The sequence below is a fragment of the Molothrus aeneus genome, chromosome Z (genome assembly GCF_037042795.1).
Source record: "Molothrus aeneus isolate 106 chromosome Z, BPBGC_Maene_1.0, whole genome shotgun sequence".
Lineage (NCBI taxonomy): Eukaryota > Metazoa > Chordata > Aves > Passeriformes > Icteridae > Molothrus > Molothrus aeneus.
In genome coordinates this window covers 26,585,053-26,597,904 of record NC_089680.1, presented here as the reverse complement: position 1 = coordinate 26,597,904, position 12,852 = coordinate 26,585,053, and the positions used below count along the sequence as shown (strand labels likewise).

The 12,852-nt window shown below is 34.3% G+C and overlaps 1 protein-coding gene across 1 annotated transcript in view; it reads right to left on the bottom strand.

Annotated features, from left to right (window-relative positions):
* Window positions 1-12,852, bottom strand: part of PTPRD (protein tyrosine phosphatase receptor type D) — a 362,060-nt gene that overhangs the window by 18,594 nt on the left and 330,614 nt on the right. The gene's annotated exons all lie outside the window — the stretch shown is intronic.

The window sequence follows — 12,852 nt, the reverse complement described above, 5'->3', positions numbered from 1 at the left end:
GAACTTAATGAAGTTTTGTTGCAACTACTTGCATATGTGTAGCTAAACTAAACTGAAGTTTAAAATGTGATGGGATTTGTACATTGTTTTTCTGTCCAGGATCACATCATGCCTGCAACAATGAATTATAGTCCCAGGTTTTCTAAATGCCTAACTTTTTTCAGTTAGTGACTGAAAATGAAACACATAGTATAGTAAGCAACAGTTTATAAACCCTCAAGACACTGAGATTAGCTAAGAATATTTAAAAACACTATGAACTGCAATCTTTTGAGTAGAAATAGAAAGAAACAAAAATAATTAAAATCAAGCTTCTAGAGGACAACTATAAACCAAAACTTCTCACAGTTTCTATATTTTCAATGGATATCAAATATTCTAAACCATTCTGAAATTGATAGGCAAGGTCAAATATTTATTTTTTCTATTTATTTATTTAGTCTTTCTTATTTCTTAGGAATCTTTGTCAATTACGAGTAAAACTGATTTTCCTTATAACCAAATCAGAAGGAAGTACAAAATAGAAAGATATTTTATCCAACATAAGGCAAGTCTTCTTTCTAAGACAGCAGATTTACATATTGTTAATCATGTGTTCTTGCCAAGGATTACTCCTCCAAGCAGCAGGTTCCCTTCAAACAGCTGAGGACTTCTGCTAATAGACCAAGCACATCAATCTCAACTATCTTAGATGCCACTCTGACAAGAATTAACCTGTATTCTGAGTTAAAGAAAATTTATCTTTCAGTGATATTCATCAGTGGGAATTGTAGAGAAGGAAAAATTAAAAGAAACAAAATTATAGTTATCCTAGTTCATTTACCTTGTATAATAAAAGCTCTGCATTTCAGGAAAACCCGTTGACATTAACATTGCTAAAAATCATGGAGAAAACCTTAAAAAGTTATTTCACTGTTGTGATTTTCTTTGGGCTTTATTTTGTTCTTGTAAGGGAAATGAACAGAAGTAGCACACGTTTGTATGTCAGATTGGTTTATATAATATTTAAACTGTTCCTTCAATAATTACTCTTCACATTCAGTTTTTGTCAGTTTAGTAACCATGGGCCAAGTGAGAAATATGAAAGTTTGGCAGGGCAGATTTTTCTCAGTAACCTAAAATATAGTTCTTCTTCCTATAATGCATTAAATTGCTGTTCCAACATCATGTTTATAACTGGATATGCCATTTTTCAGATGAACATCAAAAAGGTCACTGGTACCTGCAGACCACAACTGCAAAATCCCAAGCCAGTAAAAACTTGCGCCTTCAGCTGGAATGAACAATTTTCACTTCTTTTCATGTCTTTTATTATAATTTATATATTTATTTTTTCCATGAGCAAACTCAAAGAGTAATAGCTATTAGTATACTCTAGCACAGAAGATGTTTGCTGGTCTACAGAAATATGCAGAAGTTGTGAAGATAATGAAAGCAGATCCAAACACATTATTATGCACTCATTTCATGGTAAGGATGAAGGGTGACACACTACATTTATGGACACATTTGGGGTCCTGACACACATCTCTCTGGACCATTTTATCCAGTGAGATGTTTTACTCTTTTAAGATGTTCACTACATTCTAGTTCTGCCCATTAGACTGTGTCTACCAAACTACTCTTTTGACTTTCCATATAAAAATGGAACCAGTGCTATGAAGGTGTTAACTCTTTGAAATGTGCCCTTCCTGCCCCCAATACCTTCTAATTCCAAACTACAATAGCTTATTATATAAAAGAAACTATCCTGCCCTAATTTTTTATCCCATTTCTCTTTCTCTTCCACTATTACGTAGCCTTCTTAATATACCATGATACACTGCTGAGAAGCCACACAGTTTGAGTCCTCACTAATAAGCCACTGAAATATATTAAAAAAAAATCCCTGCCTTTCATCTGCTAATCATGATAATTCAGCTAATAAGAATAATTTCACAAATAATTTCTACGTTTGTTATTGGCTTTCTTGCCCTTTTGGTTTGCATCTTCTGGTGTTGCTGTCGAAATTAGAATTTTCGTTTCAGTTAGTGAAAGAACTATTAAATTTTCAATCTGAAAACCTAGATATCTGCTAAATAGACATGCCTATTGGGAAACTGTTGCTGCTTCAAATATTGTCATTTACAGTATTATAACATTTGCTTTCAATTTCTAAAATCATGACTGACTCAGTCCCATGAGCTGAAACATGCTTAATGTCCTGTGATGTAATACAGCTACAATAGCTACAATTCAAAAAAGGAAAATGAAGAGGCATAAGGGGGACATTCTGAATTAAAATCACTGCATGGATGTGTTAAAGGTTGGCTTTTGTGATTAATTTGTAGCTGTTTAAATGATGACCCTTTACTGATACTTCACTGATTTGGCAAAGGAAGGCAGTGTAATTACCAGTATTCACAGATCATTTAATTGGAAGCAAAGACAGTAAAGTATGGACCAAAAATCATGTAGGACATCTTTGACTCATATCAGGGGAAAATTTTATTGAATATTACTGTTTCAGACTGAATGAAGCTTGCATTTATAAACTGAAAGTCCATTAAATTGGTTGTGATATGGGAAATATATAAAAATATCTGGATTTTATTGAGGAACTTCTAATGATTGATTAGATTCTGATCCCATAGAAATTCTGTAGTAGCTCTGACAAGAGCAATATTTAGATTATTTTCCCATTTTGTGGTTAGCAAATTAGAACGGAGCAGAAAATCACCCCCCTGGATAGGAAGCAGAAAAAAAAGGCCCTTATAAAACCACTGAACATCCTTTTGAAAAGAAACATCTGATCAAAATAACATAAAGACCTTGTGCAAAGACGTAAATTGAAATTTCGTTTTAGAAAAAGTGCTGGATTGCTTCAAGAATCATACAGCAGCTTAAAAGAGACCTTTGAGAATTTATTGGCAGTGTATTGAAGTGTACAGTGACTTTCCTTCTCACTGTTGTTATGGTTGGGTACCAGACAACAAGAATGGTATTCAGCACTTTCTTAGATGCAGTGCTTTACCAAAGACTTCACTGACTGAATTTTCTTTATCCCTAGGCTATGCATGGAGGCAACCATATTTATCACTAAAGTCACATAAAATGTCTGAAAAAGAACATGGAATAAATGAAATTGGAAAACAGGAGAATATTTCACTACAAGCAGATAAGGTTCAGTCTAGAACTCTCCCTAGTTTTCACAGGTAGTAGACAAAAGCATGGGATAGTTACAACTCAAAAGCCAGACAGATTTCTTTCTTCCTTTAAGAAAGGAAGTGTTTTAATAAGATTTTTCATTTCAGTCTGTACATTCTCAGAATTCTACTATTACTTCAAATATAACTGCCCCAGATTTAAGCCCTCATTTTTTTGGAATATGCACCTGCAAAAGTATAATAATGTTCAGGAAGTAATTTGTTCTTCATCTAATCCCAAGTACAGCTCTGGAGATATCAAGGATAAGAAGCTGTCTTATGAGATTGTAACTTGAACACAAACAAACCCTCAAATATTAAAACACATAGAATCAAAACTTCTAAAAATTTCTCTAACAAATCCCATGTATAGGAAATAATTGTTTACTAAAATAATTTTAAAAGGTGAATTTTTCCATGCAAGCTAAAAATGTAGCATTTGTAATGTTCAACAAAACAAAAAATTTAAGAGACCCTTCTAACAATGACATTTCATTAGAGCACTTCAAATCCTCTCATCAGTCATAAATTAATGTTACATACAGAAGATGAAACAAAAATTATTGCTCTTTACTTGCCAAATAAGAATTGGGATCATGAAATGAAATGGTGAGACTTTCAAACAAACAGGAAGTAATTTTTAAAGTAGTACATAATTAAATTGTGAAACACATTGTTACAGAATATCATGCACGACAAAAGAAATTCAGAGAGGAAAGGCTCAATTAAGGGTTATTAACCAGCATATTACACACACAAACTTCCCTTATAGAAATTGATTTTGCTGGAATTTGGATAGGGATTCTGAAAAATACCATTCTAGACATGTCCTGGGAGAGAAACTGAAATGCACTGTCTAAATTTGGTGTTGTGATCCTACATATTTATAAAAGACATAAACATTCTATTTCCCAGCTGTAAAGCAGATCATCTTAGAACTCTTCTTTTGAATCAACACTTCAGCCACCAGGTACTTGACACCTTTGGTAACTATACCATTGAAAAGTCACAATCTTAATTGTGATATTTGCTTCTTTCTTGAAAGGGACAAATTATCATAATTATTCTACCCGCTTCATTCCTGAAATCATGAATTGTTGGTGAAAAAAATCTCTTATTGTCCTGCTTATGAGATGGAATAGCAGAAATTGTACATAACTGAAAAGTTCATTGACCTTATTTCATCTCTCTTATTTTTCTCATCATGGTTTTCTTTCAGAATTGATTGTTGATTCTATATAACAATACATGCCATAATCCTGCTTTTCATAGAGGATTTTTACATATACACCTTACTTAATCACCGTGTTATCTGATTTCTTCAATTACTCAGTCATATAAAGAAAAGACATTAAAATCAACTTTATTCCTCTGTACTATTTTATCTGTTTACAAGGATTTACTGTGATTTTTCTATTTCAAAATTAATTCAGTTCTCATATATTTTCCTTCTTATCTTCCTACGTCTCTAAATACAATTTATATATGAATGTACTGATTTCTGTATCTATCGTCAAAGAGTAACTATCCTAAATATATCTTCTCTGTGATATTTGTTGAGTTTCAGTGCATACTTTACATTTTTGCAATGTACAATGCCTTCTTGGCATTATGCATTCCACTAAAGAAAGAATGTTCTAAAATTGACTGAAATGGAGTTTAGAAAAAGAAAGTATTTTAAGGTTAATTTTAAAACCACATCTTACTGTGACTTGTTACCTTCAATTAAAGATAGATCTATGCCTGAACAGCTGTAGTAAATACAAAAAAATGCTATTTCTGAGTAATTTAGCAGAGGAAGTACACTGTGATCCTACAGTCAATAAATAGAAGTGAAGATTACAGAACAGCAGAGAAATCAATGGACAGAAATTATGCTGCTTGCTGATAACAATTATTTGTTCCTTTCTTTGCAGTTAACCTGCTTTGCATTCTCAGGGTGGAATGTTTTGAGAAGTGGCTTCATACTTTTGAATATTTCTTTCTGTGCTTTGATTACATTTTCATGGAGAAGAGCTATCAGCCTATCAGTGCAAGTAGCAGAGGTGAACTGGTGCTATCTGGATAACTGGAAGACCTTGAAAGTACTTGCTAGCCACTAAAATAATTCCATTCCAGAGTCCTCTGGACCCTTCCCTGATTCTAGGTGTTTTGTATTCCTATTGTGGAAAACAATTTCTTCTTTTCTTAACAGCAGCTTCCCTTGGGATTTTTTCTGGTTGGGTTTAAAACTGATGGAACAGTGAAGAAGTCTGAGGTTGTCACCCAGACACAGGACTTCATCAGGTAAGCACAAAGTGAAAGAAAGATGTTATCACCAGGACTCTTTACTCCACACTGGCTTTTTTGTTTTGTTTTGTTTTTGCAGTACCAACCACAATTCAAAGCCCCCAAATGAATCTGTGTACAAATTTTTTTTAAAAATTTTTGTCACTCCCTTGCTCCACTTCCCCTGACTCTGAAAACTTGGAAATAACCAGCAATTTAGTCCTGAACCTTGAAGCTGATATGACTGTAGTAGTAGACCTTTTGTTTAGGACCTCTATCTCAGAATGTCTCTTCCTTTTCAATAGAAAACTGATACACCTAGAGGATACATTCAGAGCATGAGACAAACTTGATGCCGCCACTTCTAGGTTTGGTTTAAAATTAATTGGTTGCAAGACAGTATTAATGCAGTGAGATGCTACACAGTAGAAAACAACTAAAAAAGCTGAGGCTTCTCTGATGAGCTCATATGAAGACTAGTCCTGTTTTTTTTAGATGAAGCAGTGAAAAAAATAAATACCCTTTGTAATATTTGACAATACTCCACTGACCGCTGAAGAGCTTGGTTACTGGCACTCATTACAACAATTCTTAACCTCTGAAATCTTAATACCATCATGAATTCTCTGTAACACAGAAAATCAGGTTGTGAAAGGTTAATACCACTAAGCATTTCACATTTCTTAATCATAACTTGTCATTTAGAGGTTAGACACTAATCTCTTCCTTTTTTTTTTTCAGGATTTTGAACTTATGTGCAAAAATTGTGGGCCAGTTAGAATGGAAATAATGGGAATTTTAGCATAAAGTTTCAAGATAGCTGTAAAGCAAGCTTGGATAGTATTATGATGTTTTTAAAATTCAGGTGACAGGAAATAGACATCACAATGCAGAATTTACTTGGAACAGCAGTCACTGAGAAAATCTGATAATAAGTGATGAGACCCTGAATTAAGTCTGAAAGTATAAAAAATGAAGAAAGATTAATATTCAGGGCAGAAGACTGATTGGAAAGCCTCCATGAAAAGATAACAGGACTATTTTTAAAGCTGCATTTTACTTCTAGAGATGTGGGGAGAGGATTTAAAGAGACTTTCATGCTGATTACTTTAGATAAAAATACAGCCTGTTCGAAGTTAGCCAAACACACTGGGTAGCCAAGTTCATGAAATGTGTTCCAGCATACTCTGTGTCTATGGATATTCTGGAATTTAATGTAGGTACAGCTGGGAAATCTCAGAGATACCCCTTTCCAGAATTCAGCTATTGGGTTATAAAAATATTTTCACATTTCCTGCAGATGGCTGGATTATTTTCTTCACTCATAATTTTAATTCAGAATTCATTACGGACAGCTGCTGGCTCTGATAGAACCTAATTGCTCTTTTACTAGACTCAGCTGCAAGCAGTCAGATTTCCTTTTCCTTTGTAGAGTATATTATATATAAACATGGGTGGGGAGAAAAATAACCAATTAACTAAATACATATGGATAAAATGACTCACTAAGAGTGCTGATCAAATAATGTATCAAACTACAGCTTAGGTCAAAGGAAATTACAGGCCTTGTAGGACATGATAATATATATATGGAAATAATTATCAGCAGCAACATATTTGTAATTTGAGATAACACATGGAAAAGACATTGCATTTGTTAAAAAAATCTTACAGACAATTATTACATTTTAATGAGGGGCAGGTTATTTTGCCCAGTGAAAAGTCATCAGTCTTCAGCAGAACCGCTCAATTGAAGCCATTTGTTGGCCAAATCGAAGTCAGGCCTCAGTATGTCCCCTGGGAAACTTAGAATAAAATGTGGCATAATCATGGAACTATTTTTACTGGCTTACCTCTAATTAAAAAAAAAAAAAAAAAGAAAAAAAAATACCCAGAGAATAGTTACTTTTACTCAGGCTACCAAAAAAGCATATGTCACAAAAGGAGGGAACAGAGACACCCAGCAAAAATGTCAAGGATGTGAGAACTCCCTTCCATCTTCCTCCACATAAGAAATACTGGAATGGGTTACAATATTTTGATGGATGAACTCAAGAAAATTTGTAGACATGTAAAACATGAAAAAAATTTTTTAACCCTTTTATCCAAAGACATTTAGTGAAATAAAGAGACGCATTAAAATTAAAAGTAAATAAATATCTTCAAATGTATACGAGTGAAGCTACTTTAAAAAGTAAAAGGATAGTTAATACTGCCTGGTTTTGTTCTTTGAAATGCCTGTACAATCATGAATATAAGCAAAGAAGTATCCACCAGTTTCTGTAGGTAGCTAGAGGAATAAAAGGGAAAAGAATTGAAATCCTCATGAAGCAAGGCTAAACTAGTCACTAAATGCTTGCTGCTGGAGAGGAAACTTTACTAAAATATTGTTGACATTGGAGGTTTGTACTTTCCTGTGAAATTTCTGACATTTGCCATTGTCAGAGACAGGATACTGGTCTAGACAGAACACTGATTCTATCTAGTAATAGCATTCCCTATGTTCCTTTACAGATTTCTGACTGCTACCAGAAACAAATCTTACCCTATGCAGTCACAGCAGCTTTTTAGGATTTCAAAAGATAATCCAGCCCTGAGTCACACCAGTGGGGAGTATAATCCCTGAACCATAGGCTTAGTGCCAACCAAATATGGGTTTATACACATATGACGGATTTAATCAAAGAGACCACAAGTAGGTGTTTTTCATTATTTGAATCTGCATGACAAAATATTACTATTACTTGTTATTTATACGTTTTTGAGTTTTAATAATGTTTTAAGTGATCGTTTCTGAGTTTTAATGCTTATAAACAATGGAAGCATATACTATACATACAGCAACTACAGTTCATGTTTTAGGAAAGGCTTGTTTGCTAAGAACTGGTGTCTAACTGAAGACAAAACTTGAAAGTGGATCAGCATCAGTTTGCTTGTGTTTGACACTTCATGGAGGATTTACAGATAATATAGCACAATATTTTCCTACTCTAAGAAAAAAAATCTATCAAGGCCAATTTTACAGGACCCTCTGTAACATCACATTAACTATGGTGTGCTAGTTCTTATCATGTTCATACTCCCAGGTTTTCATAAGCAAGTGCCTAAATTTAATGAAAAAAAATTAGATACCTAAGCTCATAAGAACACTGCTAAGTTAAAAGATGAGTTGGGAAATAGTATCTTTGCTATCAAGATGATTCTAACTAGTTACTCTCAAATTTGAAACAGAGAAAAGAAAATCCAGCATTAACCATCCATCTCTCTCTCAATCAGCATACAGATGGAGACACTTCCTCTTGTCTGTATGCTTGCATGAACACATCCCAATAATTACATGAGAGGTCTTGCATGTTCAGCATAAAATATCCAGTCTTCAACTCTAAGGTTTCTGTAATCTGCATTTTCATGACCTTGAAAGATTTATGGTGAAAATATGAAGGCAAATCCAAACTTCCCTCTACCTGTGACATCTCCTGTCCATGTGTGTAATACCATTCATTATAAAATTACCAAGGAGTGTCTCGCTATACCAATTTCTTCCATTTAGCCTTTATCAACTTTTCGTCTAGAAAAGTTTTTTCTTCTTCTTTTCTTTCTCTTTTTCCAGTAGATTCTGCAATTCCAACAATGGATCAAAGACAGAGAAACCATCCAAAATTTTCTAAATAAGTGAATCCAGTTCCATTTACTTAAACAGAGATCAAACATCCAAGGCATAAACGCTGCAAGCCTCATCCTGTATATGTTGAAATGAAGTAACTTCTAAGAATAAAGGTATGTGTAGAAATGAAACTAATGCCAGTCAGTTTCTCTGATTGCATAGTCAGAGTTGCTGAGACTATTAATACACATGAAATATAAGGAAAAACATGCACATTAACTTATTCCTACATATTTATATTAAGAGGAGTTAAATAGCCTAAGCAGGATCACGAACTAGACATCTCTTCAATATGAGATTCTTATAGCAATCTTATCCCTCTCTGTTTTCTATTAGTGAACAATGACTATGAGAAAAAACAATATTTATGAGATGTACAGTGACCCACAGCTAACAGCTGAAGAGTAAATAGTGTTACAGTGTTTTTGTACAGCGATGATACCCAGCACAGTTTAATACACAGCAGCAATTCAATAACTTCTGTATAAAGACATGTGGGTAAAACAGAGAAAATTTAAAATATTTATGATATTAAAATATTTGTCATACTAAAATGCTTTCACTGTCTTTTCCTCTCTAGAGCTTTCAGCCGTCCAAGGAAGTTAGGAAGGGTCCTGGATTGTTCTCAGGAGAAGGAAAGGGAAGAGATGAGGAAGATTCTAGTATTTTTCAATCTTACTTGTGTTGTTTCTGAATATGTACTGGGGAGGTTTTTTCCCTACCGTGAAAAAGGATAGGCAGTCATCTGCAACCTACTCACTGCAAGGATTAAAAAATGAGCACTTGTAAGGCCTATGGCAAAAGAAGCAGTTCGAACTATACAGAAATGAAATAAAATAATCCACTGGAAAATCATTGCCTTTGATAAGTATATTTTTTTTCTTAAACATTCTATTTTTTATTCACATACACTGAATAAGAATTCTACTTTAGGAAATAGAATATCATATGGTGATTTGTTATTTTTTGAAAATTATCTTGTTTTTCACTCTCCTAACTGGTTATGTTATGTAGTCAGGCACAGATTTACTTAAAACTGTCACATTCCTCTAAACAGCCAAGTCTTTCTGTTAGCAATAGCAGCATTAACAGTACCTGCCAAAGCTTGAAAAAGGGCCTTAGAGATATGCCCCTTGGTGCTGGTATTAAAAGAAAGACTCAAACATATGGGATCGCACTAACATGTTAAGCTTTTAGGTAGTGTTACTGAACCAACTACTGAAGTTCTGTGATGTTTTGAAAACATAGTGGCATAAAATTCCAAACACCCTCCAGTACTGGTTTATGTGATCTGATTAGCACCTGTTTGCCTGCACTAATCCAACTTCAAACAAAAACGTGTTTTCCCTACTATCATTAAACCACACATTAGTGTCTCACCAGTGCAGAATCCGAGGATTTAAACCTGCATTTTTTCATTAAAGAAACAATTTTTTCTTGATCAGCTCTGCAAATTAGGGCAGTCATGCAGAAAGACCAGTGGGATTGGAGTATTACTCAACTTCTGTAGAAAGGGACTGAAAGGGTAATCTTAAAATATAACTGTAAATGAAAACCAAAATCTATGGGCATCAATTATTTCAGCCACCACAGAAAAATTTTCAGACAAGTTACTCTAAATAAGCCAACCAAGATTTTAACCCATTGTGTAAAGTACCTACAAATAAGTGTAGGTACTTATACAAATAAGGGAGTGATAAATTTCATTTGTGGATTTTTTTCTGTTGTTTTCGGTTTCTGGTTTTTTTGTTTGTTTGTTTGTTTGTTTGTTTTTGTTTTTTTTTTGCATTCAGCTTTAATTTATCTGCTTTTCTCTTCCATATCTCACACTAAGAATAAGGATCATGGAACATTTAGCTCAACATTGACTGAGGCTCTACTGAACTGTCTTCCCTGGTAGATACAGACAGAAAACTTTCTCTTTTTTCTTGGGAAAAGAGTGGAGTGGAATTATGCATTTATGTTATGACAACTACACCATTCGTGGAGGTAGTCCTTACAAAATATCTGATTACTTAAATTAAAAAATCTGCATTTAGATTAGGCCTTGATGTTTCCCTTGGTGTTCCATAATTCTTTCAGCAATGATTTATGTCTTTTTTCCCTTAAAATTAACATACCTCTGAATATGTTTTAGCTACCTTTTCCAGTAAAAATCCTGCCAACTTTTTTTGCACAAGTGTGCTGGTTTTGGCTGGAGTACAACTTATTTTCTTCCCAGACTTCTTGCCTCTGTTTCAGTGTGTGGTGCAGGAGCTCAAGGAAGGTGGGTGTGCATGGAAGGTTGGGAGGAGACACAGGTAACTCAAACTGACCAAAAGGGATATTCCAGACCATACGGCATCATGCTTAACATATAAAGAGGGGTGAAGAAGAAGGAAGGGAGAGACTTTTGGATTGATAGCATTAGTCTTCCCAAGTCATCATTATGTGTGATGCTCTCCTGGAGATGGCTGAACACCTGCCTTCTCATGGGAAGCACTGAATAAATGACTGAATTCCTTGTTTTGCTTTGCTTGTGTGTGCAGCTTTTGCTTTCCCTACTAAACTTCTTTTATCTCAGCCCATTATTTTTCCAGCTATTACTCTTTTGATTCTCTTCCCAATCCCTCTGGAATGGGAGTGACTAAGCAGTTGTGTGGGGCTTGGCTGCTGGCAGAGGTTAAACCACAGCAACAAGTAAGAGCTTTGACTGGTAGAATGTCCTTATGAAATTCTCAAAATGTTTTTGACTTCTATATTAGATTCAAATTCAATACTGTACAGGCAATCAAACCATTATCAGAAGTAGATGTCTAAATGACAAGCAAAGATGCCTGCTGCATATACATTAGTATTAAATAATTATCAATGTTTTGGAAATTCTGATCATATAATTCTGTATTTCTTTGCTATTATCACATGAATATTATTAAAAATATTCCCATTTGCATATCTTTGACATACATTTATCAGAAATCATCAAGTTTAGTAATGTAGAATGGTAGTATGTACATTCTTAGTTAATTTCACTAGATAGAACTATGTTTTTTTGGTCGCTGTTATGTGAGAAGAGGGTATTCAATTATGTATTGGGTGGGCTCTTCAGTAATCAGGTGTTTTCAGCTCAGACTTCTTCCCATTAAGGACACTGTACTATTAAATAAACTCTTCACACATTCAAAAACCATTTCCTAGGGACAGGATATTAAAATAGCTAACCAACAAATGAGGCTTTGATACAAACTTGTCTGGGGTCACTCGTGAACTGGGTCTCCATCTACCTTGATTCTCTATTGGACATTTAGCTGTACCCCAAAACCATGGAGCAAACTAGAAAACCATGTAATCCCTTAACATGAAATGGACTGAAATACAACTGCTGGTCATTGTTAAGGCAGATGGGTAGAAATGGAGTAAGAAAAATCCTAGGGTAAACCTTTCACTTGCAATACATACCTATAAATAAAGAATAAATAGGGGGTTACTCTGTAAGCATCAAAACACAGACAGGTGGCTCTTGTGTTCCTCACCCACGCAGGGTGAGAAATAAATTCTCCCTGTACTGTTGACAGCTTTGTTTTTCAGTTTCTATGGTTTAAAAGTTTGCAGAAAAGGACTTCCACAGGTTCTTCAAGCCTACTCTTTCTTTTTATCAAGTACATTTTGAAAGGAAGCTCCCATTCTGTTTATACTTCTGTAATGTGATTATTAGAATTTCCTGAGCTCTGATATTTTGGTAGGTACTGGAAGAAA